Here is a 27,002-nt window from a genome sequence, read left to right as displayed (position 1 = left end):
AAAGTCAGTCACTTTCCACATCTGTAAGCAGCCGCTGGAGAGTTGGATCCAGCTTCAAACATCATTCACATTTGTTGGGCTTGTCCTTCAATCCCAGTTCAAAGATCTGCTTCGACACAACCAGAATGACAAGTTTGTAAGTTTTACAAGAGCTGCCTCAGTGTAGGAATGAGAAATGGGTTTGCCAGGTCAGATCAGAGGCCCATCAATTCCTGTGTGCCCCCTCCAACCTGGCCCAGGGCAGCCAGACACAAAAGGAAGAGGATTCAGATGCTGCAGCAGGTGGCCATATTTCCTCAGCATCTAGTATTTGAGATCAAGTAATTCAGTCAAACATACATTAATTTCTTGCAGTGGAAGGGTAGGCACGGGAAGCTGCCCATCCAAAGGTAATACAAATTTCTGATACTGTATGTATTCACAAGTGCCATTTAGAAAACTACTGTCTCTCTGCTGCCCAGAGAAGTTGTGGCTGCCCCATCCCTGGAAGTACTGAAGGCCAGGTTGGATGGGACATTGAGCAACTTGGTCTAGTGGAGAGTGATCCTGCCCACGGCAGGAGGTGGGAGCAAGATAAGCCCTAAGTTCCCTTCCAACCCAAACCATTCAATGATTCTATGATTCTAAATCAACAGTAACTGTCCCCACCCCAGGTCAGAGCCATGGGGTGCACTTTATTAGCTGAGAGGGGAAAGAGATGGTCTTCATACCTGGAAGTCAAGACGATAGAAATACTCACAGATGTGAGGGTTTGTGGGTACCAATGGGAATCCTGATTTGGCATGGATTCTGTGAATTATCACTGGGCCAACAGACAGAAGCAAGACTGGAAAAAGCAGTAGTGATGGACTGAAGTGCACAGGTGGCTTTTCTGCCTGCTCCTCACCTCATGCGTGAGGGACTGAACCTGTCTGTATCTCCTGATTGCAAATGACTTGGCTTTGAAGCATCCCATGTGGAGTCCTTGTGGATATGGATGCATTCAGAATATGGGGAAAAAAAATATGTAAATACAAGGTTTTTGCAAATTGCAAATATTTCAAATTGGATACCAATTTTACTAACCTTAATCTTGGATTGCTGGTGTTCAAGGTGGCATGTCACGATGACCTAAAGCAACTTCTCCCCATTTACAGACACAATGAAGGTATTTTCAGTTGTGTAAAAACTTCATCTGAGTGCAAGCTGTGATGTAGAAACCTCTGCTCCACACAAGGAAGAGATTTGATTGTGACACCTAGAGAGCAAGAGGTTGCAGATTTCCCATTTGCATCCCCCACCCTGCCTCATCTGGGTGTAAATTATTCTTTCTCCTCAGGGTCTTTCCACTCTCACCTCCCTTCCATGGCCCTTTGGCTGAGACAAAGGCAAAAGACAAAGGGAAAAGCTGTTACCTGAAAGTTTATGAAAACACAGAGAGTCAGGAAACACGGGGCCAGCTCCAGTCATGCCAGAGATTTGCATGACTCTGAGCAGGTCACTTAAACTTACCTCTGCAGCACAGGTGATGAAGGCCTCATTGGTATCATATTAATCTGTAATCAAAGCTTCACATAAGGATTACAGGATTAAGCTACTGCAGAAACAGAATATTCTTCATCTGGATGATCCCTTTGTTCCAAGAGCCCATGTCTATTATTGCCATTTTCACATCAGTTCATCACTTGGAGAAAATTTCTTTTGTCCCTTACTAAGCTCAAGCATACATTTACCCTGTCATGCTCCTACACACTATTATTTTAAATTCTAAATACATTTTCTAAAGGTTAGGTTATGTTGTATAATTAAAATCAAGTTGGCAGCAAAGAACTACTTCATTCACTACATATAATCCCCTGGTTGGAAAGCGGGTGGGGAATTTGAGCTGATCTCACACTTACTAGAAACAGCAAGACCAAGGTCACAGACATGACTAGTGACACTGAATGTTCATTGTGACATTTGTTATGGGAGCTTAATTGTTCAGAAGTTTCATTCAGTACTTTCTGAAAATGAGGATTTGTAAGGTAATTCCAATGAGCATCCCAGAAACACAAATCACTTCTGTAAGTCGTGACTTTTGCACTCACACTGGGAATTGCACATTGTAAGAAACGTAGATACTGCTCAGCACTTCCACTACTCATAATTTTTCCTTTCAGTCTTTTAACTTCCTTCTATTATATATGAAATAGCTCCATTCTCCTTGCAGACTCTTTCCCAGTATCTTGTAAAAGTAAATGAACTTTAAAATTGGACGTAGTTCTCCGGAGAAGTAATTCAGCAATAATTCAGCCTCCAGAAGTTCCCAAGTCTGTAATTTATTGATTTAGTTAACAGTTTGTACTGACTAGATAACAGTTTCCTATCTTATTACCCTGTGTTTTCATTATATCCAACCTGTCTGGTAGCAGGAATATCAATCTTTGGAGGCTTACAATTGCTAACAGTAGCTGTTAAATATCTCAAAACTTGCCTTTACTTCATTTTGGAGTCTCTCAAAGTTTCCTGGTTTGGAGGATTGGCAAAACGTTAAAAATATTTACTTTTCTTCATGAGGAAAACAATAAAAACAAAACAAAACAAAGGAAAAAAAAATCGTTCAGTTGTGTCTCCGAAAGAGACAGATGGTTCTGCACTTCTGGTACTTGCACAAAATCCTCAGCTGCAGTTCTATCCAGCCTGCAGGAAGTTTTGGTCACATCACCCTGTCACCTCTGCAGCAATAAAGGCAGACGAGGTGTGGTTGCCTAGAAGATGGAATAACACAAAGTATCAATACAATTTATGAACTTGGCAGGAAAGACGGACTAGATGTTGATCACTGACACTTGTGGCTGAGAAAAGGCTCCCCAGGTCAGAGCTGCTAAAATTGGACTTGTAAAGAGGAAAATGTGAGGACAGTGGGAATAATACAAAGCAAATGTTGGGTACATCCGGGTTTGTGAAACTACTCTGTTTCAACAATACTCACAAAAGTTTTGTTGCTGGGTTTGGGGGATATTTGAATGATTGGGTAGTTTTTAAAAGGCTTGCAAACAGTGGCTGTCTAAATTGCAAAGGAAAAACCCCAGGTGCTGAAATCAGAGTTCGCATACACGTTGCAGTACTGACATGCACATCAAGAATGCTCTTGTGCTTCATGGAAATGTTTGTCCCATGTCACAGGCGGGGACTGGAAAAATGACCTCCTCACTCAGTCACACCTCAAAAAATGCTGCAGAAGCTTTCACAGATATTTTTAGGCAAGAACAATAAATAAACCCTTCTTCAATTTGTCAGTTACTGCAAATTAGATACTTAGCTCATTTAATGAGCTCAGACCTGGCTCATCTGACGGGGAACTGAAAGAAGTCAATGGAACAATTTTTAGCAGGTTTTCAGGGACTGCTTGTCCCATATGCCTGATCCCTGCATTAATAAGCCTTTCTTTGGAACAAAGAGAACAGAGGACCTGTAATATAAGTCCCATGAGGAAGAAAGTTTACAAGCTTTTCATCGTGCTGATGGAGAGCCAGTGCTTTATCTGGCTTTGTATGAAATCGAGATGTGTTTCTTCTTCATTATAGGCAATTACACTATTTTGTAACAAATAGGCCAAACCAGACCACCGCCACCTCCTGATAGACCTACCTACCCAACTTGGCCTAATTTTTTCCCAAGAAAAACTTATGTATTCCTATACTTTTGAACAGATGATATTGCTAGAGCTGACACTTTATCCTTGTTTGGTTTTACCATTGCTCACATCTGACCCTCAGGGCAGACCTTGTGGATTCCCTTTTTCTGGGACAGTTCTCAAGAGTAAGCAGATCATAAAAAGGTTTGCTGAGATGCTCTACACTCGTGTAGTGATCATCCCCTCATCAGAGCCCAGATACACTCCAATATCACCTTCTCTGGCCTGTCTTCTGTTGAAACCCCCGGACTAGAAATGACACTCTTTAACCTTTCCAGTGCCAAAAGAAAGAAAGTCTGTCTTCTTCTCCTTCCTCAACTATGTGATGTTCAAGTGACTGTTCTGCTCCTTCTGCCACTATTTTGAGATTGAGGACCACAGGAATCTAGACATGTTAACAAACTGGTGTTGAGTTGACAGATTGTATCAATTAGTGCACCATTTCAGCCCACATATCCCAGGAGGGAGCAGATACCTTCTCCCCTGACTAGGGTCTTAGTCAGGTTCTTGATGCATCTCACAGTTTTCCTCTGTGTCCCCAGGCAGAGTAAAGCTGATTCCCTTTGCATGGCAAAGCACATGTTCAGCCCATAAGCAACACGCTTGTTCCCTGAGCACCAGTATTCTCCTAAACCAGCCCCTGGGAGCTCAGTCTTTTCCTTCTGAAGCAATCAAAAAGAATGAGTGTTCACAACGCCAGCACCTCCACTCCCAGCAGCACAGGAGCTCAGCTCCGGCTGAGGCAGCCTGCATGACTCAGCTCTCCCTGCTAATGTGACAGCCTCTTTTAGGGAGAAAACCTCGGGCTTTTGCACCAAAATAAACTCAGCCCCAAGTGTGGCTGAACTGGTCTGACATTATCAGACAGGCTGTGTAGTGCAGTTCCAGCTCTCCTCTCCCATGCCTGTTCTTAGCTGTCTGGCTTAACACCCCTGAAACTCTCTGAACAGCATATTCCCAGGTATGAACAGAGAAGTCTGAGATGTGCTTTATCTTTTTCTCCTGAAAAATGCCCCAATTTGAACTTTCCAGCCAGTTATTCCAAGCTGTGGTAGCATTAATCAAACTAATGATATCTGGTTATCTGGAGGAAAATCAATATTGTATGGCACAAAAAAGAATCCCACAATTAATAGTGTACTGTACAGTGCCTGTGTTCCTGTGCCAGTCTGGACATAATATAAATTACTTCTTTTTTTTTTTTTTTTTTTTTTTTTTAATCTACTCCCTGGAGGAGAATGTGGTGTAATGAGGGTTATTGGAACCCTGCAGCTGTCCAAGGATAAGATAGCTTAGCTGTTGGCTTTACTACGTTACTCATGCAAGGTTATTATGGTCATGGATGCCAGTGACAGCCTCGGGTCTCTGTTCTGCCCAGACACTTCGTGCAAACTGTTTGTATTGAAATAACAACGCCTAGGATAAAGCCCCAGAGAAAAGAGATTGCAAATCTAAATGAAACCACAATGACCTGTGGTTTGGGCGACACCAAATCAGCTGCATTGGGAAAGGGAACATCCATCACCTCAGTCTGCTCTATTCCTTTAGAAAAGAAAAAGAAAGTATGAGCCTCTTCTCCAAACAATGCCGTGGTCAGGAACTGATTTATCTTAAATCTGTCTGCAGCACTCGCTGCTGGGTTTTATGATTGTGGCTCTTCAGCTATCCAGCAGCAATAAGAATAATTTAGTGACCAAAAATTCTCTTCATATCCCATTTAGGGCTCTCAGTTGTGAGTTTTGAGTCCATTGCTGAAGCCACGATTTAACCCTTTTACTGTACTGCCAAGAAGAAATGCAGTTTGATACAAGATCTCCCAGCCCCTGCCCAGCTTTTCCAGCAAGGGCATTGTTGACCAACCCAGGAGATAAAAAATATGCTAAAACCTGGCTAAACCCAAGGGCAGGGTCCTGGATAAGACACTGAACATGTCTGCTTTTCTTAATCAGACACCTTGTTTCAGGATGTTTTGTAAAGGAAGCTAATTGCTGACAAAGGGGGCTCTGCAGTGACTTTGGTGACACATCCAGACTTCTTGTATTGAAAACAAGGAGAAAGGATGATAGAGCCATGATGCCCATTTCCTCTAAGTTTGTTTCTTCTGGGCTCCTGGTCCAGGGGCCTTCAGAGGGGTGTCTTCAACCTGTTCCCTCATGTCAACCAGACTCCTCCCTTGGTGCTGTGACCCAGAGGTCTGTGAGCAGTGGTGGGGACAGATGCCTGCTCAGAGCAAGCAGAGAAAGCCACCCTGCTGCAGCATATGTTTGGAGGCAGAAGACCCCTTCACATTTCCACTTTCTGCTGGGAAAACCCTTTTGTGAGTATGGGGAGACAACTGGAGGAAGTGCCCTCTTCAAACACATGGATCAAGGGAACGGGACAGGTGGCATCCGGACCCCAGCCACATCTGGGCCCCGTCCACAGCGTGTCTAGGGAGAGAGGCAGGAGAACAGAGAAGCAGAGTCCTGCAGACTGCTTTAGGAGGCAGTTCTGTTTTCCCATTCACATCCTCTGCTTCCCCTGTCATGTGGTTTGCATTTGTCTGGTTTTTTCATGTGGAAATACTGCTTTTAAAGCCGTCATCAGGGATGAGCCTAGCAGCCATTACATCATTGCCAGCATGCTTCTCCCACCTGCAACTTGGCAGCTTTTGACAAAGTGGGAAATCCCAGGGGGACTCTTGCATCTTTGGCAGGTTTGTTCTTTGCTTGCATGCAGGTAGTCTCAGTAAACAGCAGGAGAAGGTGTCAGGAAGCAGTAGAAAGAGTTGGAAAAAGAGATAAGTTAATTATAAAGAGGCAGCATCAATTACTGTGACATATAATATCAGGGTTTTTTTTTCTTTTTAATAGAGACCACACTCGTTCCTTTGGGGAAGTCTGCTATCAGCTTTGAGCCAAATGTCCAACAAACAGAAACTAGCACAAGCCCTCTGCAAGTCCATCCTGCCATGTGAAACTACCCTTGCTGCATACCTGGCCTTGCCAGATCTGCAACAACCCTGTGTCTGCCTTGGCACACCCCTCTGGAAGCACAACCCAGACACCTTCAGACTTCACTAGACAGATTTATTGTTTTCTGTAAGGCTCTTTGGCTTTATTCACTTCTCCATTAGGACTTGTCATAGAAAGGCCATGAGATAAAAAAAAAAAAAAAAAAGCCAAACAGAAACAAGGACAAAGCTTTCCTGATACTGAGTCTACTAATGAGATCTGACCAGATAAATAAGAGACAGAGGAAAAAAAACCAGGTTGCGATGCATCTGCACTGCACTGCAGCCAGGAGTAGTGATTGGAGCAGAAATACTCCCACTGACCTTCCTGTGGCTGTCTTGAAGAAATAATGCAGGTTCCTTTATGACCCCCTGGGCACCTCCAGGACCACAGGAACTTCAGCAGCTACTTCACATTGCAATCCAGCCCTTTTGTTCCCTGTTGTCAAGTTCCTGACCAAAATCTTGTAAGGAGAGGTTTGTACACACTGTCACCACTCCTCTGAGTGCAAGGTCTTTTCAGACTATTATGACCAGCTTCAGGAGTCCAAGTCCCAAAAGGGTGGTCCCACACTCTGCATTTAGCTCTCAGGCTGTCCAGCCTTTGTTCACTTTGACGGTGCTGCATTCACTTGGATTAGTTTTGAAAGGTATGGTTTAGTCTAATTAGTTTCAAAAAAGAAAGCTCCTTGCTGTTCAGGTCATGATTTTCATTCTTCTTGAAGCTCTTTGCTGCCTGCACAGGACCACTGTCTTTGGCTCAAAGCTCACATTGGCCGGGCAGCTACAAAATCATTTGTATGGATGGCAGAAGATCTTATGGGCATTTATTAATTCTGCATTTCCACTTCTAAATAGGCCAAGGAGCATTTCCTCCTCTTCGTTTTCCACCTAAATGCTCTAGCTGCTGGAGTGAGAGGTCGAACTGGAAGCATTTGCAACCCAGCTGTGGGCAGCTTTCTCTGGCCCACAGCCTGTTCCCCCCTGTCATCCCAGGAGATGAACATTGTGTGGCATCCTTGGTCATTAGCAAAACCTTGCCAAGGAGATTTCCCATGGAGAATTAACAAATTCAGCTGTCACTTTCTCACAGCATCTGCAGTGAGAGCTCTGCTTAAGAAGGGATATTTTTAACCTGGAGGTACTCGGCCAACTGGCCAGGGGCTGTTCCTGTTGCCTGAGGATATAAAAAGGAAAGGAGAGGTACCCGAGTTCCCAGTACCATCTGTATTTTGGGGATTCTCCTTGCAGCTGATCTTCTCTGCAAGGAAAGAGTGTTCTTTCCTTGTGAGTCAATGTCATGTCAGTCAAAATTGCCCCTTTTGAAAATTCATGCACTGCGCTCCGTGAATGTGTCCCAAGCCTTTTCTAAGTGGTAAAATATGTATAAAATAATATCCCACAGTACCCCAGGGAAATGGAAGGGAATGGAGATGCCCTGGTACACATTCTGTTAGGTGTGCCTGGCATGCACAGTCATACTATAGAGCCAGTCCTTGAAATCTTCCTTGCTTTTTGCTGCTTATTATTAACTTGAAGGAGAAATGCTCTAAGTGGTTCAGGGAGTCAGAGACAGCTACTGCAGCCATCATCAGCTCCAAATCAATAATGGATACCATCCAGAAATGTTTCAGGATAAGAAGCATTTCACTTTCAGAAAACCAATTCTTGAAGTGAAGCAGCTGGCACTGTTAAAAAGACAATGAAACTCCAGAGTGGGATAAAAAGTATTAAGAAAAAGTTTTCATCAAAAAGAGTTATTAGTAGCTTCATTAAGAGAGAAAAAAAAAAATAAAAGCCCAGCTTCTTAACTGAGACTGATGAGTCAAACTTGCATTCTGACATAGGGCCTATGCATAAATTTCCAGCCATAAAGGTTTGCTCTGCCCCAGGTCCAGGGCCCAGTTTAACAAGTGAATCTTTAGAGGTGCCATGACAGAGAGTCCCAGTGTTTACTCTCTCACACTCTGGCACACACACATAGAACCCACGTCCAAGAAAGAAGGATTTTTTTGCCTTTTGAAGAGTTAATTTGAAACCCCAGCATCCCTTGGCTGTGGGTCCAGACATGGTAGCACAGGGAAGGAAGGTGAAGAGCCAAGACAGACTATGCCAGTTTAAGCTATCCTGTTCCCAGATAGGAGCTTGACTTCTTGCACCTGTTCAGTCCTCAGCAGTGTCATCAGGACCTCCTTCTAAAACTCAGTCTGTTGTTAAGCTGCAGTACAGATGTAAGGAACACATGCAGACTTGAGTTAAAATGTTGGTTTCATTCAGTTATATGCCAGTTAATTGCAAGGCAAGGACTATGTTTACATACACATGCAACAGGACAATGAGCTGTACCTCACTGGTCACTCTTTGCATTTATGTGTCCTGATGGCGTGGAACTTTTTAACCATATCTCTAGGAATTAAGGCTTTATTTCCCTGAAAGCAGCAACTTATCCCATGGGTATAGCACAAGGGCTCATCCAGTGGCTTTGCATTTGCCTGACACAGAGAGGAAGTCCAGGGGAAGCGTGGGACAGCCCCTGCTTGGGACACAGGCCCTGGTTGTCCCTGCACAACTCTAAGCACGTTTCCTTGGGCTGTTGTGTCATGAACAGACTTTCTGTGAAATGGGGTAATATGGTCTCCTTTGAATAGGAAAAAGCTTGACCACAGCTAACAGAATCAGAGAATCACTGCGTTGGAAGGGACCTGCAATGCTGGGTCACCTGCTCCTGCTCTCGGGAGCCTGGGGAAAAATTACTGTATACAAACAGCTCCAATAACTACTTTTGTAGATTCTGTAAACAGAGTGGTTAAAAATTATACCCTCGGTGAGTATCCAGCAGTGTACCCTTTTAAGATTGGAAATGAGTTCTGGATTGTCTGAGTAAAAACAGCTTTTAACTAACAGGATGGAGTCTAATGAGAGATCAATGTCTATTGTCAGAAAATTATCTTCCTCCTCAGGAAGCTGAAGGAGACATTTGCCACTGTGGGGAGTGCTGAGATTTGGGAAAGAGGCTGGGGAAAAGAAACAGGCTTGATTTTTGGTCAGCAGCACCACACTACAGCCCAACAGGAAACTGACTCCAAGACCAAACCTATTTCAGACCCTGATTTCAGCATCCAGCTGTCCTGAGGGATCTTTAATTAAATGTACAGTGCATGCTAACATAAATGCTAGTAAAACACAATGAAACCCAAGTAACAAACACTCCTGAAGGAGTCTTCAGGAGCCCCCCTTGGCAGGCCTGAGGCACAACAGTCATGTCAGTGGGAGATTTGCCCTGCAGGTGTAGAGCCCTGCATGTGCCAGAGCAGCTGTGAAAGGATGGGAGAAGTCCAAAGTAGAGGAATCTGTGGCCCCACTGCACTATTACGAGCTCCAGGTATATCAAGCTAAATGTTAGTTTGCAAAAAAAGATCCACTCTCCTAACCCCACTCATTAAAGCAAGACAGGTGGGATTTGGGAGGTCCCACTCTGATCACAGGGTCTTCCTAAACGAAAGACCCGAAGCTTTGCAAGTGGAAAGTGTGTTAGTGCACCACATCTTGTATCAACGTTGGGGAAGGATGCTGTAGAGAACCATCAGAGTTTCTGGCTGGGCAGGCAGCTGTAAATTACAGCCGAAGGCCAAAATTGCTATTGACTCAAATGGCCATTGGGTGAGATCACCAATTCCATCGATGAGTTATTGTGGTCAGTTCTTCAGGTTATGAAGTTATTTCATCTTCTTAGGCATCTACAAAGGAGTAAGCAATATAATCTTTGTCACGTTGACTAGCCAGTCAGTGAATAGGAAAGATATCTGGGGAATAAATCTCCTGCAGTGAACTGTTTATGGGAGGAGAAAGGCACTGAATGTGCTCATGTATGCAGAGGATGATTGATAGGGAAACATGCCCCCTTATTCAAACCTTTTCTTGGAGAACATACTTCAGACAAGTAGTCACTAAAACTGTTGCACTGAGCTGGGAAAATTTCTGAACACATTCAGCACACATTGCAGGAATATAAAGGCCAAAGATTAAAATTCTTGTACACCTTTAGGCTCGCCTTCCTCAAGGCTTGGTTCCTCTGCACCTCCCTGGTTCATAGGCCCACCAGTGACAGCTCAGTTAATTGTTTTACAAATCAATTTTGGTGGATTCAAGAAGCTTGATTTACTTTAACCAGAAAATCACGTTTTGCAATGAAACAGGAACAGGGAGATGGATTCAATGTCTTCTTAAAGTCTGTTACAGCTCTGGCTTCAAAGATTAGTGACCTTTGTTTGACCTGTCACATAGTCTTTGCCTCAAACTTTTAACACCACCCGTTGGTGAGGATCAGAGTACGGGGTACTTGGTGCCTTTGGGAGATGTGCTACAGAGGAAGGAGGGCCTGATCCATCCAAGGTGCAGTCAGAGTAATGCTGTTTAACCAGACAAAAAAGGACCTTGGTCTGGATCTTGTCTCCTCACTTGGGCTGCAGAATGTCAAGTTCTGGGTAAAAGTTGTTGCCTACAGCATTTTTTCTGAGGAAGCAGCGGTGGGGTACATGGCTGCAGAGAGTGGCAAAGCTTGTTAGCAGCTCATGCTATTCTTGTACAGTAATCTTTGTGTTCTTATTATCCATCCGAGTGTTTCCATGCCTTTCAGCAGAATAGGAGCGCAACCATTTCTACCCAGGCAAGTGACAAGGGAATGTATCATCATTACCTGCATTACCTGCCCTGAGTAGTTCTGCTCTATGAAGTGTTGATAATGCTGTACTCACCTCCTTGACACATTTGTTTCCAACTCCCTGCATTAAGTGTATGTTCAATTATGTTGGAAGAAAGTCTCTTTCTGAAACTGGAAACCTCCCTGTGCACAGTTTCTCTGCTGCTGACTTTCTTCAAAGTCATGAAGACAGCCTGTGTCCTTTAGGGATCTCTCCTCATCTGGAATTAACAGCTTTCTTCCCAGAGTAGCCACATCTCTTGTCACTTGTCATGTATGTCCTAAAAAAGCCAGTCCACTCAGGTTTGGAACCTTGTCCTAGGTGTGGAGCACCACCCATGAAAGTTTTTTATCTCACAGCTGGTACCACTTTTAGCAGGAGGTCACATTAGGGTCCTCCTGAGGTCCCTTCCAACCTGAAATTTTCTCAAATTCCGTGGTTCTGTACTTTGTCTGGGAAAACCCAAATGGTCACGTATGGGAGGGAGTTTAGCAGCTGCCTGCCATACTCCATGTAATGGTACTCTGTGGATTTAGCTTCTTACCATTTCTCAGTAGTGAGTTAGCTCAGATTTGCTGGGATGGCAACCAGCTCCAGTCTGGAAATCAGCCTGACTGAGTGACAAAGCCTGATGGGAAAACAGAATTAATAAATCCAGCTAGACCCCAGCACTGCATCACTATCCTGACCTGAGTGATGGTATTGCACAGTGCAAGCTGTGTACCGTGTCCCTCCCAACAAATCCAAGGAATATCTCTTAGGCAGAGCAATGTGTCAGGGCATGGATGCCTTCCATCATGCAGGTGTAGACTGGAGGTCTATCACTCAATGACTTGCCAGGGTTACCTTGGCTGGGTCAAGGTGACTCTCCCAAGACTGCAGCAGGGATTCGAGAATTGGCAGCTGACACAGGAGGGACACAGCCCTGTCGGGGTTCCACTATCCCGAGGCCTCTCCCAGAAGCCAGGCAGTGGTCCACATGTTCAAGGGCAAACAAGGACTAGAATTGCCCATAGTTTCAGTGACAAGTAGAAGCTTCTTGCACTACTTCTCCTAAATCTGTACATTCACACGCATGTTATTTATAGCCCTGTTTCTTTCCTAGGGCTATTCACAAAAGAGAAATGTCAGATTTTCATGCTGTCAGGAAGGAACTCAGCATCCTATTTTGGACTAAAGCATATATTAGCATCTAAATCTGAAATCTTTGACACTTGATTCATCATGGCTGAGTTTCCTACACCCTGAAAATTTCTAATTCAGGTCTCCAGGAGGAATTCACCCTGTGAGTTTCCACACACAGTGGACTGCAGTCATTTTATATCCCTAGAACATCTCTGCAAGAGGTATGGACAATTGTTTTCCACTGAATTCCCAGAATGCCTTCTATACAAATCACAACAGAGGGATTATTTTGCACAACAAACTCACACGTTCTTCACCTGGAGTCTTTGGTTGGGTTTGGATTTGGGTTTGTTTTTGTTGTTGTTAAGATTTAGACCAGAAACTGCAAAGCAACACAAAAGATCAAAATTTGTGGTTTCTCACAGAATGGGGAAAGGAGAATGCAATAAAACCATAATTTCACCTCCTGTAAACAACTTTGTAGATAAATGCAATGAGATGTGTCCTGCATATGAACACTGCCAGGCAGCTCTTTATAGATCTTAAGCTTGTATTGATCTGTGCATCCATAAAAGCTCTTATTCGTCAGGCATAAGAGAACAGGCTCAGTATGCATGACCACACATGCCAATGTCAATGGAGCTATAAAGCTGCACCCTCAGAAAAATAAATTGTAAGTCAGATTTTAGTTCAAAAGAATGGAAATCTCTGACATTAAGAATTAAAAATCAAAGTCTCCTGACCCAGATTAACTTTCTTTGCTCAATCACCCATATATAACATGCTCTAAATCAGCTCCTGGAGATGTCCTTTTGCATGTTTTTCATGATTAATTGAATTAGCAATTGATTTGTATAATATGACTCACTTAGAAATAAAGACACACCAAACTGACAACATGCACACCATTCAGGTAGCAACAAATCGCAGGTCCTATGGTTAATCTCACCCCAGCCCTCCTGGGCAGAGCAGATTTGCTATCTACTCTCCAGAGCACAGACTTTCAGAGGGCTTCTGCAGGCTCTGTGTGTGTGCAAACTAAACAAACATGCACACACATGCCCTGAAAATGCACAAAGAACTCCAGTCACTGCAGCATCGATTCATTCTATAGCTGATTTATAGATGCTCTGCTGAGCCCTGGCTCAGGGCTTGTACGGCTTGGAAAAAAGGTGCAGGGCTTGGAGAAAACAACTAAAAATGGGATCTTTTGAAGTCAGGGAGGGTTATGGGAAAGCATCTAAGTTATTTAAGGTTGAGTGATCCCAAGTGATCCCAAGCCTAAGGTTAAAGTAGGACTTGGGTCACATTTTGGTCCTCGCTATCAAGATTTAGGATTGAGGCCCCTAGGTTTATCTCAGGACAGAGATGAAAAGGAGGATTTTATGGGATAGAGGTCACGTTGGGGCATGTGGGTTCTGCAGAGTTAAACTGGGTGAGTGCTGAGACATGCAGAGGGCTATAAAGCCCAACAAAGGTGACAGGAGTCGCCCCTGACCCTGCACTTGGAGTTAGTGGTAAAGGAGTGCAGAGCCAGCCAGGATGGCATCAGGGCAGCTGCATGCACCTGGTTCTTCAGGACGTGAGTATGATTTGGGCTTGTAGGGTCTCCAGAGAAGGACAAAGCTGAAGATGTTCTCCTGAGCTAAGGTCAAAGCATGGCTGAGTGAGCACCTGGGATTACGTTTGTACTCAAGTAGCAGAGCCTTTCTGGTTGCACCATAGCCCAGCCCCATGCACATGACTGGTAGCTCACAGCTGGGTGCATGAAGGATGTAGTTGCCTGTAGCATCCACCCTCCCAATTTGGCAGAAGGAAATGCTGAATTTTGTGGGAGTTCAGGAGCAGATTCAGCTAAGATCTCTCGCCCTGGTGGTTGCTGCTCACCTAGGGACCAAATAACACCATGATTTTCACCCTCTGGGGTGCAGCATCCCAAGAAATGGCTGTGTGCATTACTCCTATCACTCAGCCACAGCTCCACAGCCAGCTGCAAGGGTGGGCTTGCACAAAATGTTGTGGTTTGGGTGATCTGGAGCAGGCAGAGTGGGAGCAGGGAGGCTGACAGTGAGAGCAGGCACCTGCAGGTGGGCACATGGTTGGAAATGCTAATCAAGTGCATAGCTCCCAGACCAAATGTCCAGTAGCATCTGGCAGCCCACATTTTCCAAAGTTTCCAGCAGACACCAGCAGTCCTCGTCCCAGGATGATTCTGGTCTTACCAGCAAAATGTATCCTTCTAAGGTGCTAAAAGCCTTCACAAGAGCCTTGGGCTGTCAGGGAAGGAGAGCATCTAACAGCAATGGGAAGGGATGACCTTTCCTCTGCTCAATTATTTTGATATTTAAAAATGTGGATCCAGAAATAAGAGTTCAATATTTCCTTTGCTGGAGATCATTATGGAGTGAGAAATGGGCAGTGCTGTGAATTATTATAAACTGGCACCAGACCGAGACTGCTCTTTTCTTTTCCCCTTTCTTTTCCTTTCCTGAGAAGCATCTCCATTCACATATTGAAGCAGCAGCTTTTCATGAGAAAATAACATTTTTATGCCTGTCAAAATTTCCTTTCATTTATGCCAAGAAGTCACGACTGATGCCATGTCTCCTTTTCTCCTGGGTACGAATCTCTTTCCCAGCACCAGTTAAGTGGAGGGAAGAGTGAACTTTATCTTTCCTGTCAGCTTGGCTAGACATTACTGGGAACGGGAACATGCAAGATCCCATTTTCTCCCCTGTCAGTTTAACCCTGCAAATCCTGATGCACCATAAAGCTTGAATGGGTATTGTTTAATCCCAGGCTAAGCTACGGCCATTTCCAGGGGACTCGGGGTAATTTCCCCTTACACATTTAAGGAAAGCAATTCTGTCTTGTTAAAAATAAAGTCTCCATGTGCAAGAAGTATTGGCCACTGAAATATTTTCAAACCCACTTAAAAACTCCCTCTCCCCCAGAGTCTCGGGCCGCCTCTTCGGATTGCAGTTTTCAGGAGGCTGATGGGCAAGCAGAGCTTTGGTGACGTAAAAACCCTGGGATTTTGGCTCCTTGGTCATTGATCTGCATAAACACGCAGCAGCTATGTGGTCATTACCATAGTAATTCCCCCCTTTATAATTTCTCTGCTATACATACACAGGCTGGGGGAATGAGAATCATTTTGTTCTCTGCAGCTACGTCATGACATTAAAGTGGTGTCCCTGCTGGCCTCTGGTCCTGCTTGAATAGAGCTGCTCAGGAAAGTTGTGTAGTGCTTTGTTTTGTTCAGAAATGCTGATATGCAGAAATGAAAACTGGCTTTGTGGGAAATGGTCAGTTTTGATGCATTTTTCAACTTTTTTTTCCTCCCCTCTCTTTTTTCCCCTTCACAGAAGGGGGAGTTTGAAACAGTGAATTAGCAGCAGCATATGAAAAAAAAAAAAGCAGGTTGCTCTTTCTGCCTAGAAAATTAATTACTCCAGTGAGAGTAAAGTTATTTCAAAACCAGGGATGCTTTGAGTCAAAGGGAAATATTTCTGAGACTTGTACTGACTTTTTCAGATTTTCATTTCTCAAATGCGTTTTGCTTTTGATGGTTTTTACCCTCTTTAGGTCTAGATTCTTTTTTAATCTACAAAAAAATAAAATATTTGCAGGGTGGAGAAGTTATCTCCTGCTCAGCAAGACCCCACAGTGGATGTTTCAGTGCACATGACAAATGTTACAAAGCAAGGCACTGTTCTCATCTGTTCCTGGGGGACCTGGTACTAGTTTCTTATTGTTTTCATCTCTTTGGCAGACAAGTCATCTAGACTAAAAAACACATTTTGTTCTTTATGTTCAGGGAAAGGGAAAAAACCACCAAAAAACCACAAACTCAGGTTTGATTCATCTCTCAGCATTATTTTTATTTTTGGTCTATTGAACAAGGAGTGGAGTTTAAATCAAGTGCTGTGATCTGGTGCCAGCTACTGTTATGGGGCTGTAGAGGCTGCATTAGAGAGTTCAGCAGTCACTGGGAAGACACTAACTCTACTGTTATTATTTTGCAGGTATGGTCTGGGCAGAAAGAAAAACACAGATTTAGAATCGATCTCCTCGAAAGAAGTAGTAAAAATGACATCTGTGTACCTTCAAGCTGAAAACTAACAGAATATCAGTAACTGACATTGTACCAACTCTGAGCCAAATTCATCTCCCACGTACCAGCCATAAATGAGTCCATACTAGCACCACTTTTGATCTGAATAGACCTCACTCAGGGCATAATAAATTTGAATATCCCCAAACGGAACGAAGACAAAAGCGGTCAAAAGAAACAGCAGCGAACACCAGGATTTTGGTTGAAGTTCAAGGCCAGTTGGAACGTCTCTGCACTTCTCAACCTGAAAAATCCCGCAGTATTTCCAGCAAAGCTTTTTCTTGCGGTCTCCCTGCATGCACGTGCACACCCTCTCTCGGCTGGGAGAGCACTCCCTGTGGGAGAGTCCAGGCTGGCAAAGCTTCCCCACAAAAATACCCCAGTTCACATCTTCGCTACAGGCTACACAAACAGCAGGTGAAAACATCACTGTGCTACAAAGACCCTCCTACCAGCTGGCAGACAATTTGAGTAGGGATTAACTCTTCAGTGCTCACCAAGAACGGATTTTGTTTCAGGTGCTCTTATGTTTTCAGGGGCAGTTTGAGGTGAAGGCTGAAAAAAGAGCATTGGTTTGGTTGGGTGTTTTAAGTAGGCACAATATATTTAAGAGGTTGAAGAGTGTTTTTAGAGTTAGACTACAGAAAACACTCTAAAATCCTCAGCTGGATATGGGCTGCCAGCGTAATTGTTTTGGTAACTCACTGCATTATGCCTTTACAGGAGCAACCAGTTTCAGCCCTTACAGCCTTATGATCAGCCTAGAACTGATTTTTGGCCACAACCAGAAGCAGGCCACCAGGAAGGCTTTGCACAAGCACCCTGCTGTATTACAGAAATGCCCACTCCCTATCCTGACTTGGCCAGTATTTTCAGTTTAGGAGCAAAAGGCAGCTGGCAACATCCCCAGTGGGGAAATGGGATCTGCTCTTCTCACCTGACAGAAAAAATGGGGAAAGAGGACTGTGATCAGGGGAGTTGCTGAGAAACTCTCGCATCTTGCCAAAAAATGTGCCTCCTGTTTTGATCCTACAAATAGTCCACAATTTCTGGGGTTTTCTTTGTTTTAAACTAACCTTTGGTGATAACAGTGAAAACAGGGTAATCAAGTGGGATCAGTCATTCTTAGTTTTGCTGGCAACCTGCCTTGCCTTAATGTGCCTACTCTGCCTCACAAGCCAGCTTCACACAAAACCCTGGAAGAACTCACTGCCAACTAGTACCTGTCAAATGTTGCTGCCCCAGGAAGTTAAGGCTCTCATTTGGAAATGCTTTTTCATCTGTTTGAAAGTAGGTTTTCATCTGCTTAAACCTTAGAGTCAGCAACAACAGCAAAGATCTCCAAAATTATAATGGGACTCGGAGAACAGCTTGGCCATTAAAGCCAAGAGCGAAGGTTATATTTAATTTGGCTGCTTAGCATAAAGCCAAGCATTTTGCAAATACTATAAAGGTATCTTTTTTTTTTCTTTTGGAGAGGTTGTCTCCCAGCCATCAGGAGCAAGGAGATTAATGCACATTCAACGCAAGCATCATGGGGTACGTGTCAGAACAGGGCAGTCCTGTGGTGGTGGGACTCAGGGCTAATTAAAGCCCAACAATGTGTCCCCAATTCATACCAACACTAGAAACAGTGGCTGATAGGGAAATTCAGGCACAGCAGCTGCTCTTTTCACAGCAGTACAATAACTATCTCTTTAATGAGAAGGGTTGCGGGGGAGGGATGCAGCCCAAATAACAGCACCTGCCTGCTTATGCCACACCAAAAATCACAACAGCTAATCCTCCTTGCCTGTCATGTTAATTGTTGTGAAGCTCCTTTTGATATCAAACTATTTGTCCTTTGACTGAAATAAATCAGGCCTTAAGCACCGCATTTATCTCGCTATGATACAGGAGCAGAGGTGAGCACTGTGGGGAGATTTATACAATGGGAGCAACGTACAGCACGCCGGGGTGATATTTATGGGATCGGGATCTTTTCATCAGGAAAAAGCAGTCTGTTGATATTGTTCACTACAAAACAAAAGTTCAAATGCTGTATATTACACTACAGCCCTAATACACCGTTTGACATGAGCGGGAGGTAAACAAAGCAAGGGAAGGGGGGAAAATGCCTGGCTGACTTTCGCATGCAGTGATGTTTTCAGCTGTTTTCAGCAGGGTATTTAAGATTTGTGCACAACTATGGGGCTCAGTAGCTTCATTCAGGCTGTTTGTATGTTTGAAGCTAGGGGTGTATTTAATGGCATTTGCTGATGCTGGGTCACAGTATGGAACATGCCCCTCTGCAGAGCCCATGGGGTGCACAGACACAGCCCTCCTGGCACAGAGAGAAAGAAAGGTAACCTCACCAGGGCTGAAGCCAGCCTGTCTCCTTGCCCTTCCCATCTGCTAGCCACCACAGGAAACACTCAGTGCAAGATATTGTGAGAAGATGCTCAGGAAAATGTGCATGGAAGCACCCTCCAGACTTCAAGTGCAGGGAGTCTCAAGGGTGGGAGCTGGGGAAATGTATCCTGGACTTGTTTGCTCTTACTGGCATGTTTTGTCACACAGAGCATCACCTTTTCCTAAGGATAACTGAAACACCTCTTGGTGATCCCAGTTGAAGGGTTGAATTCATCTCACTAAGGAGCTTGGGTCTTTTTCTGTTTATTTGTTCCACCAGTGCTTGGATGCTCCTGTTGGGGTCCTTCATCCCCCATGCAATTCTCCACAGAGTGGTGCTAATTGCTCTTGAGAGTTTGCAAGGATGTCTCTGAAAGGAGAACCTGGATCCACTTGGGCAAAGGAAGGGGTTATTTGCTGCAATTCCTCTTTGCCTGCAGGGACTGCAAGCACAGCAGGCATAAACCTGCCTGAGTTTCACTAAGCACCAGTGAACATTATTGAAAATTTTCCTATATTCTTTGTTCAGGGAAAAAACCCTCCACAACAACAAACAGATACCCTACAGTGACAGCGTCATCCACAATCCAAGAAAATCCTGTTAATCTTTCACACCTCCTAAGAAACACCTGTCCTCTATTTTTACTGCTCGTGTTACTAATGGAAACCAAGCAGTTTAACTTTGTTTGTGCAAAAGTGCTGCTCTGGAGAGGTGTTACCAGGAAAAAAAAAATCTGTGAGAGAAAACCAGAAAACCAGCAACTCCCTTTCAAATATGTTGGTGTTACTGGTAGAAAGAACTTGAGACTTTTTTATGGGACAAGTCTGAGAGCAGGGTAGAAGGGGTTTACACAGTCTCATCCATTGCGGGTGAAGGAGAATTTTTACTGATGAAGTGAGACTCTCTGTTCTCTTCAGTGTGGAGGTCTCTCTTTCTCCAAAGAAGGGCTTAACAGATTTCAGTGGGCTCCTCCAGGTATGGGCAGTGGTGGAGAGGCCCTACTGCCCCCCAGGAAATGGGCTCTGAACTCCCTACTCCTGTGCCTGTGAAGAGCAAGAACTGTGTCTTCCCACAGAACTTAAGCAGGTTCCCAGACACAAAAATCTCTTTACCCTCTATGGAAATGCAAAGACTGCCCCCAAAAAATCAAGTCAAGTGCTCTGAGCAGCATCATGTCTCCCTGCTCCATGTAGCAGGCCTCTTTGTCCTGAGATGTTCCACATCCCCCTCGCCAGGAAGGAACCCATTTTATGGCAAAGCTGGAAAATATTACCTACCTGCCTCAATTTACAAGGTGGATATGAAACTATTTGTCAGGGAATCCAACCCTGGGGGGGATTCACTGAAATAGAGTTTACTCTGTGGCAGACAGTCCCAGAGCAAGGCAGTAAACAAGGCATATATGTTTGGGGATGATCTTACCCCATTTAAAGCCAAGGACTTCTTTCTGTTCTTTGAGGTAGCTGCATGTATCTTAATGGAGTGAATGCAGCTGCTTTTTTTTGAGAAGATGGTTGTGCTCTTGGCTCTGGCTTCTCTCCTGAGCCTGGGCTGCATCAGAGTTCCCTCAGCCTGGTTTCTGACAAGAGCAGCATGATTGTGAGCAAAGTCAATGCCTTACTTATTTATATGTCTGCCAGCCAGCTCCCTCTTCCTAATAAATCCTGAAACCCAGGATTTTAATCAGATCTCCCAGAGCAGCAGAGGTCCCAGTGATTTTACACTCCATTTCTCATGAAAATAAGCAGCCACCACAGGAGAGAAGAACCTGTTAGCGCCATCACCAAAGGGGAGTCTGAGCCATGAGTTTAATTAGACACGGGGGAATCTGTAGCGATGAACATGTCCCAACAGCTGGAAAACCCCCACTCATGGCTTGTAGCTTATTAGACAACAGAGAGTCCAAGCAGGAGGCAGACACGCATAAGTAAGCAGGATGCTGTTGCGTTCTGCTCATACAACTGCTTGTTCCACAGTCCAACACAGCTGCTTGTAGCATTGCATGAAGCTAAATCTTGCATTAAGACCACATATATTTTATAATCATGTCAATCACTGTAATGCACCCCAAAAACACGTGCTGCCCATCCTTTACTGAGGGTGTTTGTTGTGCCAAGTGTGCGGCACAAGGCGCTGTACAGCTCGGATACAGGTGCTGGGATGCCACGGGCATCATGCACCATTTGTTATCGCAGACACTAAATGGAGTTAACACGCAGGTCCCACGCCTGACTCCAGGTATCCTTGAAACACCCATTGCTGCAGGCAGGGAAAATAACTTTGGAGAAGCACCACTCCCTGACGGCTGTAGCATCTGGATTTCACCTCCAGCCAGTGCAGCCTCTCACTCAGGGCTGAGAAGTTTGGTACAAACAGGGCTGTATCCTCAGTAGTGGAGCGCACTCCATTCCCAGAGCAGCTTCTCATCTCAGTGCACGGCATTACAAGCCTGGAGAAAGTTGTGCTCTTGGTTTTTTTTTTGTTTGTTTGTTTTGTTGTGTTTTGTGTGTTTTTTCCTTTTTTTTTTTTTTTCTGATTACAACTTACATGAGGTTTGGGGACTGTTGTTTTTAGTATTCTGTGTTTAACACGGTTTTGCAGTGAAGGACGGGTTTCTGTGAGGATTGCTGTTCACGAGCAGTAGGGCTGTGTTCACAGGCAGCAGGGAGTTTGAATTTCTATTTCTTAATGACATTCTCTCTGGCTGTTGGACTTCCTGGCTCCGTTACTTGCTTTCTGATGTTGTTTCTGGTAAAATTTGCAATTAAGAGCCTTGCTACATGAAAAGGAAGCTGTGATACCGGCACTGTAACCCGGGATGGGTCACTGAACACGTCCGTCTGTCCGTCCGTGCCCATCACCGTTTCTCTAAGACAAGAGTCGCCAATTTGCATTATTTCTACTCCTTCCTCTTTGAAGGCGCCTCTCCGCTCTCTCATTAAATTTCTTTCAGTGTCACCACCAGGTCTAATCTCTCATCAATATGCAGAAATTCACCCCCTTCCCCTCTCGGCTCCCCGCAGGGCTGTAGGAGCGGTACCTGCAGCCCACCCGCGCGTCAGGGGAGCGGGGCTGCTCCGCCCCCCACGTGTCTGTAAAGGTTTCGTCGCTGTTTACAAACATGTTAGATTTGCCCGACAGTCCCTGCTCCGCTTTTCATGTTTTGTGCATGGCAAATAGCACTGATCTGTGCCTTGATCTGTAGTCAGCAAAATCACTTGCTTGCATTTTCTACATCAAAGGAGGGAGGGGAGGGGGAAGAAGCCATCTGGTGAATTAGCTCTAATAAAAATAAAAGGGGTCTCTTTGCATAATAGAGTATTAGGGGATGATACTGTGGGGTTGTTGGGACAAATGGCTCTAAAGGGTTTTGACAGCTCACAGGCATCTTGGCTTATGTTGCAATATAAACACCATGAAAGCAGAGCTCCATTAGTCGGTGGCAACGTGTCTATTGATTGCAATGAGGCCACGATTCCTTCCCCATATAAATGTCTCGGTCAGCTGAATCTCATTACAACAATGTGGAAAGCATTTATTCAATATGATTGTGCTTCATGGCTTGTTCATTTCTTCTACTGTTCCTATAAAGTTGCTTTAACATTTCCACTGTTCATTACTCACACAAGTTGTTCTGCTGCTTGGGATCTTTTGGTGGCACATATGGGCTTTTTCAAGATGCATAAAACTTGGTCCTTATTTGAAACTTATTTAATTTCTCTTTGCGGGAGAGCAGTTTTCCTGGTGAAGAGGGATTTTTCCTTAAGGTCAGCAGAACACAAAGGGACTACAGGGGCTACAGCCCTACCCCAGTCAGTGGTTAAAATTAGGCGTGTTCAATTTAAAATGGTGATTTTTAATATACACATTTTAGGTGACAGTGAAGGGATGCTTACTTCTTTCTGTTTCTAGCTCTGGGTGAAAGAAGATTGTACTTGAGGATGTCTTGCAGGCAGTGAAATTTTATTTTTAAAGTAGGTACAGTTTGCAGGCAGCTGGCATCATCTCAGATTTCATTTGGAAACTATCTGCTCCAATTTGCTCTACACAGAAAAGAGATTAGGATTCTATTTTTGTTTGATTCTGGTCAGACCTTTCCCTTCTATCACGCACACATACAGACAAAGGCGCACACACGTACACACCTGCCCACGTGAGTTAGCCTCTGATTTCAAACGTATTTAAGGTTCAGGCTCTGCTAACGAGTCAACATGGATCCATGATTTGGTGGATAAATAGAGGATTGATTGGCTGGAAAAGACTTTCACAGATGGGGAAATGGCTGCAGGTGCCCTGCTGCAGGGGAAGCACACCTGAAAACACAGCTGATGAGTGGTTACAGCACATCTTGCTGGCGGTAGAGTCCTAATTCTGTTTTCTGCTGAGTTACTCACGCAGTGGAAAGTAACTGCAGCCATGTTCCTTTGCAGGATTTATTGTTTTTTTCAATAGCACATGGTGCCCCACTGTGCTATGGATCAGGGTGGATAAATATCTAAAGATGACCCATGTCCCAGAGATCTCATCCACATAGACAGGGCTGTAGCTAGGTAGTGAAAAATTGAGAAAAATACTTCCTCCCAGTTGCTGGTGTCAATCCAGGGAAAGCTCAGCCAGTGTGGTGTGACTGTGCTGGTACTCTGTGTGTATTCACAGTGTTCATGGCCAAAAAGGACCTCTCAAGGTCTCCAGTTCAACCTCCCATCCAGAATAGGACTGTGACCAGCACTGGATCAAGCTTGCCATGGCTTCTACTAGCAGAGCTATAAAAAACTCCAAGGAAGGAGGCTGGAACAGGCTTCTCCAGGGCTGCAGCACCCTTCTGGTGAAGCATTTTTCCGTCTGTCCATCCAAGCCACAGTCAAGACCATTGCCTTGCATTTGAGAGCAGCTTGGTTCCTTCATCACTGTAACCATTTTTGCAGTCACCTGCTATCAGCTTAGTCCTCAGCCTACCCTTGGCCAGGAAAGCCAAGTCCAGCTGCCTTCTGTGTCCCCATGGACTAAAGGCTTATGACCATCTCCACAGCACCCTCTCATGCTTCTCCACAGTGCTCTGAACCAGGAGACTCGAACTGGGCATAATATTCCAGATGTGGCCTCACTTATTCCAAGTAGAGGAGGGAGGAAGCTTCTCCTTACCTGGTGGCCACATTCCAGCTAACATAGCCTGGTATGTGGTTTGTCTTCTCTGAGATGACAGTGTATGGTTGGCTGAAGTGGCATCTCCTGTCCTTTTTTGGCAGAGCCAGGTGGACGTGTCGCAACCTGCAGCTATGACTAGGAGGATTTCAGCCCTTGTGCAGAACTTGGCACGTCTCCTTGTGGACTCCTCGCCTCTCTCCCTTTTATAGCTACCCTTTGTGTATACAGATATACATATAGATATGTGCATATACATACGGGAGAACAGCTCTATGAGGAATACAAAACCAGCTGGGGCCTAGGAAGTAAAATCCAAGGGCACACATGAAACAAAAAGCTGCTGTGGCAACAGCTATTGTGCAACTGAAATTGTCCTTATGAGTGAAAGGACACATTAATTAAACGATCCAGAACTGCAACTACAAAAGAGCTGAGCTGTAAAAGTGCTAGTGTTTCCAATACAAAGAGACTTAAAACTTCCCAGAGCCTCTAATTAGGTTTGTGTCGACATCTTTTCCTTTAACTTCACCTTGCACAAGAGCAGACCTGACTCCTTTGCTCAGTCAAGCTGTAACCATCAGCAATGCATAAGCCCTCAGCCTCTCCAGGGCAGCTCAACTGGTTTCTTACCCAGCACCTCAGCTGGGCTACTTCCAGCAGTTGCAGCAGAGAAGAGCAGTGAAAGGCTGCAAGTGGTGTCAGGACACTGCAGATCAAACAGCAGATGAAGAGAAGCTCCTCCTGCCCCTCCCAACTCCTCGAGGGCCAGGTGTAATGGTTCATGGACAGAGCTGGGCAAGCAGGTGATTTAGGGCAGTAAAATACTCATGACATTTGGTGACCTGAATTCACCAAGTAATTTCAAACTCTCCCTCCTAACAGCCCGTTGCCAAAGTGGGATACATCCCACCTGTATGCACCCTATGTGGAGCCAGGGCAGGCGCTGTAGGACCACGCAGGCTGCTTGACAGAGCCCTTGATCCCTTTGTCTCACCCTAAGGTTTAGTTACTCAAGGCTATTACTTTCTGTGTTAATCATCTGCGGCTGAGATTGCTCTCTCTTCAAGCTGTGCCTCCCTTTTAAGCAGTGGGCAAGTCAAACATCTGCTCCAGGCGGCTGAATTGCATCATAATGACTTTTTTTAGCTATGTTGCAAACTTTAAGTCTCCAGCCTCCTCTTTGTCTCAGTGCTGCTGCTCACCAGTGCTTGCACTAAGGGGCAGATATTGTTTCATGTTGTTTCTTTGGCTCCGGATTACATTAATAATTGCTAAACAGAGTCAGTCCCCATGCGGGGAAACAGCATTTGGCTCTAATAGGAAACAAGTGTCAGTGTCAGAGCACTGAAGAAGGGGAAAAGAGGCAGGAAGCACAAAGCAAGCACAGATCTCTCCTTTCCCTTACAATATTGTTTGGATTTCAAGACTTTTCCAGTTCCTGTTCTCCTAAAGCACAGCATCCAACAACTTTTCAAAAGCAAAAAGGCACAATCTGCTCCAACAGCACCATTTCTAGAAGCACTGAGCATGGGGGGGGGGAGGTAATTTCCTTGTGACAGAGCTGTCAACAGAGCAGCTGTTTGTAACATCACAGCTTGGCAAACCTCCTCCTATTTAAGTGCTTTCCCTTTTGGCTTTGCTCTGCACTTCCCAGCTCCAGAGAGCCAGAGTTAAAACTTTCCTGGTGCTGGAGTGTTGCTTTGAACGGGTATGAAAGGGGGGATGCTGCAGCAGAACAATTATCAGCCAAAAGGTAATTACAGGTGGCTGTAAGTGCAAGAGCGAAGATGGCACTAGATAAAAAAGCTGGGGAAGGCAAATGGGTGATAGTCTGAGGTGGTCATGCCCTAAGGAGACACAGGGGGTTTTCTGACAGTCATGAGAAGGGGTGCCCAGTAAGGTGTAAAACACAGAAGAACTTCATATACTCTGCTAGTGCAAGGTGCTTGTGAGTAGTGGTGTGCCTGTCTGGAAATAGGAATGAGAGGAGCTGCACATGGGAAGCCTGTAAAGACTGGCTGCACAAAGCTGCTACATTATGCAGACATGGTCTTGCATGATGCTGACCAGGTAGAAGCTCAGACAATAAATTAAGCACTCCCCAACAAGTGGTTTTGGGATGTGATCCCTGAACACCACATTGCTGAGAGAGCAATCTTAGCATGTTTATGCTGTATTTTGCCCTACCAAAATAAAATTCCAGAAGTTCTTGTTCTTCAGAAGAACCTGAGATGGAGCCTGGGTGCAGCTTTGGCAGAGCTGTTCCCTCCCATCCCCTGTCTCCCCACCCGTGTCCGTCCTCTGCAGCCTCTTTGGTTTCAGCCACAGTCTCCAGAAGCAGTGCCCTTCTGCCAACCCAGCACACAGCTGCGAGAGGCATCAGGGCTCAGATGCAGCAGGATGACCAGCAGAAGGACACAGGTGCTGCCCACCTAGTTTGGGATTCACCTCACCTAACTTGGAGCAAGTCGCCCTCGTCTCCCCCCGCAGTTAGCCAAGAGAAACCAGCAGAGAGTGATTCGTCTCGCTCCAGAGCAGATGTCAGGAGGAGATCAGGTGTATCACACCTCGGACGTGCCTGCTTTCCATTCAGCGTGAAGGGAACGTGACAGCTCGTCCTGGTGAGGGGCTTGCAGCCAGGCAGCTCAGCCTGACCCAGGGGCTCCCCCAGTGCCTGCAGGCAGCCCAGATCCCTGATCTCTGCTGTGGAAGAACCAATATCAGCCTATCAGTTCCCATTAGCAGGTGCCTGCTCCTGTTCCCAGCAGCACTCTCCAGTCTGATATCACAGACAACTCTTACTGGAGAATCCAAGACTCCCAACAGGGCAGGGGTGACCAGGAAAATGCCAGGACCCAGCTTGAGCAATGCAC

Source organism: Myiozetetes cayanensis, unplaced genomic scaffold, assembly GCF_022539395.1.
Source record: "Myiozetetes cayanensis isolate MyiCay16 unplaced genomic scaffold, myiCay2020 scf6-25, whole genome shotgun sequence".
NCBI lineage: Eukaryota > Metazoa > Chordata > Aves > Passeriformes > Tyrannidae > Myiozetetes > Myiozetetes cayanensis.
Note: the sequence above shows the minus strand (reverse complement) of the source record.